Consider the following 10,000-nt stretch of genomic DNA (forward strand, 5'->3'; position numbering starts at 1 on the left):
TGGATAGAGCTGATCAAACCCAATGGGCAAAAGACTGAAACAACAAGAAAAACAGAAACGAACATCAAAAATAAAAAACAATAAAAAACGTAAGCAAAACAAACAATGACACAACTTATATGATCACTGAACACTCTAACGGTAAAAAGAAATTAAGACCAGCTGGTTGTTAACTTTAACTTTAGCCAAGACAAACCCCAATTCAGTTACTTACCCAGGGATGGGTCTCAGGCTGAAGACTGCTCTCTACCATCCAAGAAGTGGGAAAAAACTCATCTTCCCTGTTGGAAGCGAGTTCAAATTCCATAAAGGAGTTGCCTGCCTTCCATCGCCATGGAAACAGGAAAACTTCCCTTCCTTGTTGGAAGCAAGTAAAACTCCAAAATAAAGGAGGTGTACACCAAAATAAACTTTAGATCTTGACCAAATTTTGGGAGAGCAGGGATTCTCTGGAGGGGCAGTTCGCAGACCTCAGCAAATTGTCCTATTGATTTGAGCAATAAATTAGTTCATGATGGTACCAAGCATCGATAGAAGCTCTGTCAAAGCTCAGGGGCACCTCCACTCAGAATCTCCCCGTGGTTACCAAATGCGGACCCAGAAAATTTGAGACAGGCCCCAGTTAATTTAGAAAGTTTAATTTGCCAAGGTTGAGGACACACGCCCATTACACAGACTCAGGAGGTCCTGACGACATGTGCCCAAGGTGGTCAGAGCACAGTTTGGTTTCATACATTCTAGGGAGTCATGCTGGTTCCGTCTGGAAAGGCGGAACAACTCAAAGCAGGGAAGGGGTTTCTGGGTCACAGGTAGGTGAGAGGCAAACAGTGCATTCTTTTGAGTTTCTGATTAGCCTTTCCAAAGGAGGTAATCAGATATGCATTTATCTCAGTGAGCAGAGGGATGACTATGAATACAATGGGAGGCAGGTTTGCCCTGAGCAGTTCCCAGCTTGAATTTTCCCTCTATCTTAGTGATTTTGGGGGCCCAAGATATTTTCCTTCCACAAACACATAGAAGAAATTATATTATTTCAGATAAAGGCAAAATTATGAAATGCATCGTAATGTTTTGGAATACAGACATGTCCCTGTGTCTCAAGAAAGCAGTTTACTTTGTCCCCTTTGCCCAGGTCTAAAGACAAGCCTTCAGTTAACTTGAGTTTTTGCCAGATACTGGTAGAAGTCAGTGCCATCTTTAGATATGTGTGTCCAGGAGTCAAAGTCCTACAGCAGGTTATTAACTAAGCACAAGGACTGGTTAATAACTCCTAATAAGGACAGCTTCAAGGGGGCTGAGGGAATCCTTTAACTGATTTTCTTCCAATATATAATTATCAGGCTGGAGGTGGTGATACTGGACTTCATGGTCTTCCAGAAAGCTCTAAAAAGATTCTATGACCTTGCAGAGATTAATTTCTATAGGTTTAATAAGCCCCAGCAATAAGACTAAATCAGAGACTAAATTTAGGATTTTGATTTTGAGGATATTTCTCTAAGATGTTAAAAGGCTCAAAACATTTTATCAACATAAAATCACAGGTCATTATAATAGTTATTCACTTAACCAAGAGTAATAATCAAAAAGACTTTAACAAGCAATAGAGAAAGGTCATATGGATGTAAAAACCTTAACCCTTTTAACTTTCAGTTTTTTTGCAATCACAAAGCTAATAAAGACAGCATAGGAATTATCTTGAAAAAACATAAAATCTTGTTTTTTTTGTTTTTTGTTTTTTTTAAGCCAGCTGATAAAAAGGCAGAGAAAACCTTCTGCGGTGAGACTGCTTCTCCTTATGGGAAGCCCATTTAGATAACCTGGAAGACACACTTGAGGAAAGAAGTGCTTGAATGCGCAGGAACAGTGTTTAAGGTTATGGGCATATATGACTCTTGGGAACAGCATGAGAAGTTTTCTGATTACACTGAAAATTTAGACGCAGCAAGAAAAGCCAAGAATATAAAATCAAGTTATACTAGAAGAAAACATTACTTTTATAGAGCTTTAAGATAAAACGTTAGCATCAGGCCATTCCAACAGTTAAAACAGAGGAAAAAAGGGATGCAGGAGCTGACAAAAAACGCTGAAGTAGAGGGCCATCTTCTCGGGCCTGCTCAAGGGGGAAAAAGCTGAAAGCAGTGAGACAGAACCAATGGAATGTCTAAAATATGGATCTGAGAAGTTTAGAAGAGAAACAGGGTATAAAATTGAAAGAAAAATTTCTTGTAACTTCATTAAGAGCAAATCAGTACCTCAAGACAGCTTCGTTTTAACATAGGGGACCAATTTCTAGAAGGACTGTTATAAATGGCTTCCTTTCCATTATAACCAACTTAATCATATACAAAACTCCTTTCATAAATTTCCCTTCATAAACTTTATCCCAGTGTACACAGACCATCTTATACATGCTTGAACTTTCTGCCTTGCCCTAACCTTCTCTCTTTCCTAAATAATCATTTAGTCGTTATTCATGACTAATGGCTAAAAGTCATAGTCATATTAATTACTAATGACTAATAATCATTAGTCATTTTACTTTAGGACAAAAATTTCCCACACAAGATCCTTTTGCATACATTATTTGCTATTCTTTATAATCTTCCTTACCAAAAATACATCTTCATATCCATACTTTTATTCACATCTCTCGCTCCCCTACTTACTGGCTCCTTTCTACCTTGTTTCGTAAGTAACTATTTTCAAGTTCATCATTTTAATTAACCTTTAGATAACTTCTGAATTAGACAAAATTACTTTTCTTCTCAACAAGACTAGTTCCTGGGAGACTTTTGGCCTCCAATGCTGCCCAGAGACATGCTGAATTAAATAACCCAAAGAAAGAAAATCACCAGGAGAAGGACTTCAGAGCATGCAAGCTCAGGATGACGGGCATCACTAGTGAGGCACAGACAGCAAATATGCAGCCAAAGAAGGGGACGAGGGGGATCCTGCAGTACATGCTGGCAAATGTCCCTCTGAGCCTTCAATGGGCTCTCCACTGGGGTGGCACTGCAGTCCCGGGACCCGGAAGGCTGAAGAGCCCCATGCAACAGGATGTTGGCTGACCTAGAGGATCCCTGGCTCCAGGCTCCCCAGCAGACAGAACCCAAAGGACCCCACACCTCTCGGTGAGGTCCACTAACCCCCAGTCCCTAGGGGAACATAAAGGAGCATGAGCGCCCCTGTGTGTCCCAGGGCTTGGAAGGCTGAGCACATTGCATACGGGAAACCAGAGCGGGAAGGGACGGGACAGCGCAGGGCACTCATTCATCTGTGAGTGGGAAAACTGAGTAAGCCAGAGAGCCAGCGCTGTTAGCCAGCTGTTAGCGCTTTATAGATGAGACCCTTCCACAATCCTAGAAACATGTTTCCCACAGCATACACTTTTCTTAACTGGAAATAAGCCAGACATCCAACAAACAATTCAAGGAAAGCTGTGGACCAAAGTTTTGGTAAAGTAGTCTTTAAGGAAGTTTGGCTTTTTAAAAAACACCTTTTCATCATTTTTTTCTTCAGTTTTAAGTGAGTTTTTAATGCATACATTTTAGCCAGAACTGGCTGAACTGTAAAATAAAAGACAATCTCCAAGGAGCCTTGAATTAGTAATACCAAAAACACTGAGTCTCACCTCAACACCGTGAGATAAGCAGAGTCGCCGCTCGGCAGCAGAATAGTAACAGCAGATCCAAAGCAGGCAGAAAAGAACAGAGAGAAACACATAAAGAGCATCAGAAGCCACCACTGGAAGGTGGAAACTTTGGGCCAGCCATTCCGGGCTGCCCAAGCCCGCAGTACAGCAAAGCAATGAGCTGGGAAATGATGAGAAGTAGAGCTTTCCCATCCCCAGCAGAGAGCACAAGGTGGATTAGTTCAGACCACATACTGACAAACATCTTGCAAAGAGACTTCCATTGTTCCAGATATACCGCAGGGCATCTAACCTTGTGGGCCCAGCCTCTAACCTGACTTTCCAGGCGAGCATCCTTGTCTAAGCGTGACACAGGATGCCAAGAGGGACCCCATTTACCAGAGGTGGCCAATTGGTGCTGCAGACAAAATTTCCCCCGCATATGGTCTCATCTTATGGTCCCTTAGTGCATCGCCAGAAAGACGTGGCTGGAAGAGGGCTTTTCGGTCTAGCACAGGAAGGAATTCAGGTGAGTCGCAGGGTGCAGTGAGAAGAGTTTGTTTATTGAAAGCTACTCAGATGCAGAGTAGGGCATCCTCAGAAAGCAAGAGGAGGAACACACTGTCCTTGTTTTAAACTCCTCTCATATAGGGGTCTAATCTACGTAAAGGCTAAGCTAAGTTACGTCTATGTGTGGGTGGGTTGACAGCATGACAAAACTTATTACTTTGTTGATTTAAAGTAAACTATCCTTGGGATTTTAGTGAGTAAGTACATCAAAGCATGACTCTAATTATTATTTTTTTGTTGGTTTGTTTTTGTTTTTGTTTTTATTTTGAGATGGAGTCTAGCTCTGTCACCCAGGCTGGAGTGCGGTGGCGCGAGCTCAGCTCACTACAAGCTCCACCTCCCAGGTTCACGCCATTCTCCTGCCTCAGCCTCCCACATGACTCTAATTATTTTAAGAGCACATATTGTTATGAGATATTGGTGCATCTGGACATTTTGTAGCGTAGGAGTTTGTCCTTGCAGGCATTCCTAAACTCCCTCCTTAGCTGTCAACACTCCTGGTTCCCTAATAATCCCACCAAAAGCAATGTACAAATTCAATGTGATCTCTATCAATATTTCAGTGGTATTTCTCACGGAAATAGAAAAAAAGATCTGGCTGGGTGCGTTGGCTCACGCCTGTAATCCCAACAATTTGAGAGGCAGAGGTGGGTGGGTCACCTGAGGTCAGGAGTTCGAGACCAGCCTGGCCAACATGGCGAAATCCCGTCTCTACTAAAAATACAAAAGTTAGCCGGGCATGGTGGCACACGCCTGTAGTCTCAAGCTATTTGGGAGGTTGAGGTGGTAGAATCCCTTGAACCAGGGAAGCGGAGGTTGCAGTAAGCCAAGATTGTGCCACTGCACTCCAGCCTGGACAACAAAGCAAGACTCCATCCCTCCCCCCAAAAAAAGAGAGAAAAGAAAAAAATCCAAAATCGGCATGGAACCACGAAAAAACCAAAACAGCCAAGGCAATTTTGTAAAAGAAAACAAAGGTGGAGGCATCACACTTCTGGATTTGAAACAATGTTATAAAGGTGTATGATATGGTTTGCCCTGCCTTTCTCCAGCAAAGACAGACTGTGAGGTCTATGTGGCTAATTTCCAAGCAGCCACATGCTCTGCAGACATGAACTTCTAGCAGGGAGCTCAGAGGCCTGCTTGGCTCTGGCTGGGCTCTGAACACACAGCAGCCCTTGAAGGCTCCTCCCATTGCCTCTGCTGTGGAAGTCCTCCTGCCCCCTGCTCTGGAATATACTCTCACCCTTTCTGGGTGAGAGACTTTGCTGGGCTGCTTCTCCTCTTGGTAGAATGGTTCTCTGACATCAAGACATGAAAGGCATTTCTGGTTTGAAGGCTATCTGATGCTCTTTCCTGGCAAGGAGGTCATAAGCTGCTATTGTCTGCCAGAGGCATTTGAGGAGCAGCTGCAACACACCAGAGGGCCCTGCTGGGTGGCACTGCTGGCTTCTGCCAAAGGTTCCCAGGCGGCAAGTGTCCTGATAGCAGATATTCCTAACCACAGCTCGACGACTGGCTCAGGAGGCCTGCGTGAAGCTGCATGCACTACCTCTTGCAAATACGTTAATGCTTCTATTGGCTCATGGACCCATTTGAATTCAGAATAGCAAGGGCAGTGTATTCCTCAATGGGGAATGTTGTGTCTCCAAATCTCTCATAGGTCCACATAGCTCTGCTTCTTGTTTAGCAAAGGGCTCAGTAAGAGATAATAACTTGCTTCTCTCTGTTTGAGGGACATTTGTGGTTATACTGGCACAGGCATTCCAGAGAAGTCCCCAGACCGGACTGGGCCTTGCATTTGACCAGGTTCTGTTGGGTGTTTGGGTGAAAACAGCCCAGTGCTTCTCTGAGCAGGCCATCAGCATGACGGCATCCACCTCTCTACTAACTCACTCTCACGGTTAGCTAGTCCAAGTCTCGCCACTCCTCATGCCAGCAAATTCAAATATCCCTGTGCCAAATGGTACATGTCTACCAAACCACATTCTCCTAAAGTTATGCCTGGCTGGACTGCAATAGCGGATGGAAAAGAAGGAAATGTGCCTTTAGACCAATGGAGTATATTAGGGCATCCCACCTGCAACCCTTACCTCCAGCTTGTTGCATTACCTGGACGGTCTTTACAATATCAGGTATAGCTGAAGAAATGTGGCAGACTGCACTGTTAAACCCTGCACATTTGTTGTCAGCCTCCACAAATAATCTCTCAGACAGGACAGTTAAAAAGAAAATCAAGGTCAGGTGGAATGGCTCATGTCTGTAATCTCTACACTTTGGGAGGCTGAGGCAGATGGATCATTTGAGGTCAGGAGTTCAAGACCAGCCTGGCCAACATGGTGAAACCCTATCTCTACTAAAAATACTAAAATTAGCCAGGCGTGGTGGTTTGTACCTGTAATCCCAACTACTTGGGAAGCTGAGGCAGGAAAACCACTTGGACCTGGGAGGCAGAGGTTGCAATGAGTGGAGATCATGCCACTGCACTCCAGCTTTGGTGAAAGAACAAGACTCTGTCTCAAAAAAAAAAAAAAAAAAATCAGTGGGAATCAATTCCTCCACTTCAGCCTTTTCTTTAAGAGTAGCAAGGTCTGGTGGCCCTCCTAAAGTTCTGCAGGGCTCAGTGTTGATTACAGAGGAAAGTCTAGACCATCCAGAACATTCCAAAGTAGCATTCATGAATTAACCACACAGGAAAGACTTTGTTGATATTCCTTGAAAAATTACTCCCAAGATCCAGTGTAATGAGCCTTTATGGCATCATATATGAACCATATAACTTCTGGGTCATTGCCATGGCATTTGTAAATTGTCATGGTGCCCTTGTGTCTTATGACAATGTATTATAATTAGCATATAATGAGCAATGAGGGCAACTAGAAATCACTTTTGTCACCATCTTGGTCCGAGCTGGTTTGGGCCAGTTTCTTTGTTACGTCCTGTTTTGATCACAGGGTCACAATCAAGGCTCAGAAAACAAGTCCTGCTGATATCGTACCTCACAACTATTTTGGGATTGGTCAGCAACTCGAATATTGCCTTCTGTTAAGCAATGTCTGTTAAACAGGAAAATGAATGAGAGACATAAATAGAGAGATCACAGGAAAATACAAATATCCACTAGCCATATCAAACATGTCAAACCATATCAAGTGCTCAACCTCACTCATAATTTAAAAATGCAAATTCAAAATACACCTGGATACTATTTTCATTTTCATCTGTCAGACTGGTGAAAATCCAAAGAGTGAATAAGAGGATATTCTTTCTGACGCTGCCATGAAAACAAGCACTCACTCCTCCATGACAAAATTCTTCAAAGACCAGATACAGCAACTAGGCAATACTCATATAAACTGCAAATATATTTAACTTTTGTCCTTTGGTCTCATTTCTGGGAAGTTGTGGTATAATGATATATGTAAGGAATGACATTAGGGACAATTGCAGTGTTGTGTATATGAAAGTTGACTTCATATATTGAGTTATTCTGGTCATACCCAACTAAGTCAAGGCTGAGGGCCAGAGGAAAACCACTCAGGCAGACAGCACCTGCTCCAAGAACCATCTACAAGCCCATGTGCTGAAATGCCTGCTGCAACTTTACAATCAGGTGTACCTCACAGCTGCTGGAACGACCTGCCGTGACTCAAAGACAAGGTCTACCTACTGTGTCACTCACCCATCAGAGCCTGCCAGCTCCCCAAACCTCTACCAGTGCCCACAAGTTTTCTTTCTAAACAATAGGTAACATTTCTTAAATAAAACTTTCAACCTTCTCTTTGTTCGTCAGACACACCAAACACATTTCTGGTCTGTGTATGCCCAGAATTACAATTCCGTGATTCCCGAATAACATGTTTAGAGATTCATCCTATAATGTGTTTGACTTTGACATGTGAGATGTAAAAACACCGTGAACAACACAAATGTTCATTCAAGGAGGCTATTTAAATTAGCTATGGTACATCAAGGCCATGGAATATGATGCAACTTGTATTAGTCCTTTCTCCCATTGCTATAAAGAAATACCTGAGGCTGGGCAATTTACAAAGAAAAGAGGTTTAACTGTCTCACAGTTCCACAGGCTGTGCAGGAAGCATGGTCCTGGCTTCTGAGGAGGCCTCAGGAAACTTACAATCATGACGGAAGGCAAAGGGGAAGCGGGCACCTCTTACGTGGCCTGAGCAGGAGGAAGAGAGGGAGTTGCCCACACACTTTTAAAAACACAGATCTCGTGAGAACTCTATCACAAGAACAGCACCAAAGGGATGGTGCTAAACCATTCATGAAGGACCACCCCCATGATCCAATCACCTCCCACCAGGCCTCACCCCCAACACTGGGGATTACAATTCAACATGAGATTTCAGTGGGGACACAGATCCAAACCATATCACAGCTGTAAAAAAAAAAAAAAAAAAAAATGGAAGAAGAAAGAAAAGAAAAGAAAGGAAAAGAGTGTGAAAGTCCTGTTCCTTCCTGTGGTAACAGAGGGCCTCTACACAGAGGACTGAGGGGAAAAAGCATGGTGGAGAACACCACCTGTGGATTGCCCTTTGGGGTCTACTCAGATCTGCCCAATTTCCCATAAAACTAGTATTTAGGGTTTCTTTTGAGTAAACTTAGAAATTGACCCACCCTAGCTTAAAACCTGGGAAAGTTACATTTGTCTTATCCGAGTTCCTTCTCACGAAACCAACCGTTGGGCCTTCCAGACAGCATCAAGGCACTGAAACTCAGCAGGTTCTTGAGGCCAGACCCCTCACCAGTCATGAAGCCCAGCTGCCTCCTCACTCTCCCTAATTTCTGTTTTCCCACACGGGGTGACATTTCTTCCCTGCTCTAGAAACTCCTAATTTTAGTGGGTTGAGGAGAGGGATTTGTGACTGAGCACCCGTCTCTGGGCTGTAGCACTTGAATGAGGCCTTCTTCTCTGGCACTGCTCTTGGTGATTGGCTTTCTGTGCAGGGCAGCAGACCTAGATGACAACCCTGATGTTTGGGTAGCACTGTTAGTGTGAGAGACATGGAAATCCTCCAGTTCTAGGTCTTCTTTTAGGAAAGAATTCAGACAAGAGACGCACAGCAAGAGGTAAAGGGTTAAGTAACCTTTTTATTTAAAGAGTCAGGAGCTCAGAGAGACAAGACAGAATCTGCCACTCAGGAGATAGAGCCAAAAGCTAGTGACTTACGAGGAATTCTTTTCTTTCTTTTTTCTTTTTTATTTTTTTGAGACGGAGTCTCCCTCTGTGGCCCAGGCTGAAGTGCAGTGGTGCAATCTCAGCTCACTGCAAGCTGTGTCTTCCGGGTTCACGCCATTCTCCTGCCTCAGCCTCCCGAGTAGCTGGGACTACAGGCGCCAGGAGGAATTCTTATTCGAGCTTTTGGTGAAGGAAAACAGTACAGCCTGAAAGAGGAACAGGGTGGGCTGCTCAAAAGAATGAGTCCGTCCCTACTCACGCTGGGTGACCCTCCTGATGACAGTTTTACAGGATTATTCTTGAAGGGCCCGGGTAGGGGCCGTACTAGTAAGCAAGTTTTGCGAAGTCCTCTGGGCACGCATGCGCCGTGACCTCACACATGCATGCACCGGCGTGTTTCCTTAGAATCCAAAATCTCTGCCCAGGGGTGTGTCTTTTTGGTATTGTAATGAGCTAAAAGCTATTCAGGGGCGAGTTATTAGGGGTGTGCCCGTGCTCTTCAGCGGAGAAAATCCCCAACCCGGCCACTGGCCACTTTCTGTGGAGTGTGGGGTCCCCAAGGAGACAGCCCTGGGGCTCAGGTGCTGCGTTTCCCG

The sequence above is a fragment of the Mandrillus leucophaeus genome, unplaced genomic scaffold (genome assembly GCF_000951045.1).
Source record: "Mandrillus leucophaeus isolate KB7577 unplaced genomic scaffold, Mleu.le_1.0 Scaffold158, whole genome shotgun sequence".
Taxonomy (NCBI): Eukaryota; Metazoa; Chordata; class Mammalia; order Primates; family Cercopithecidae; genus Mandrillus; species Mandrillus leucophaeus.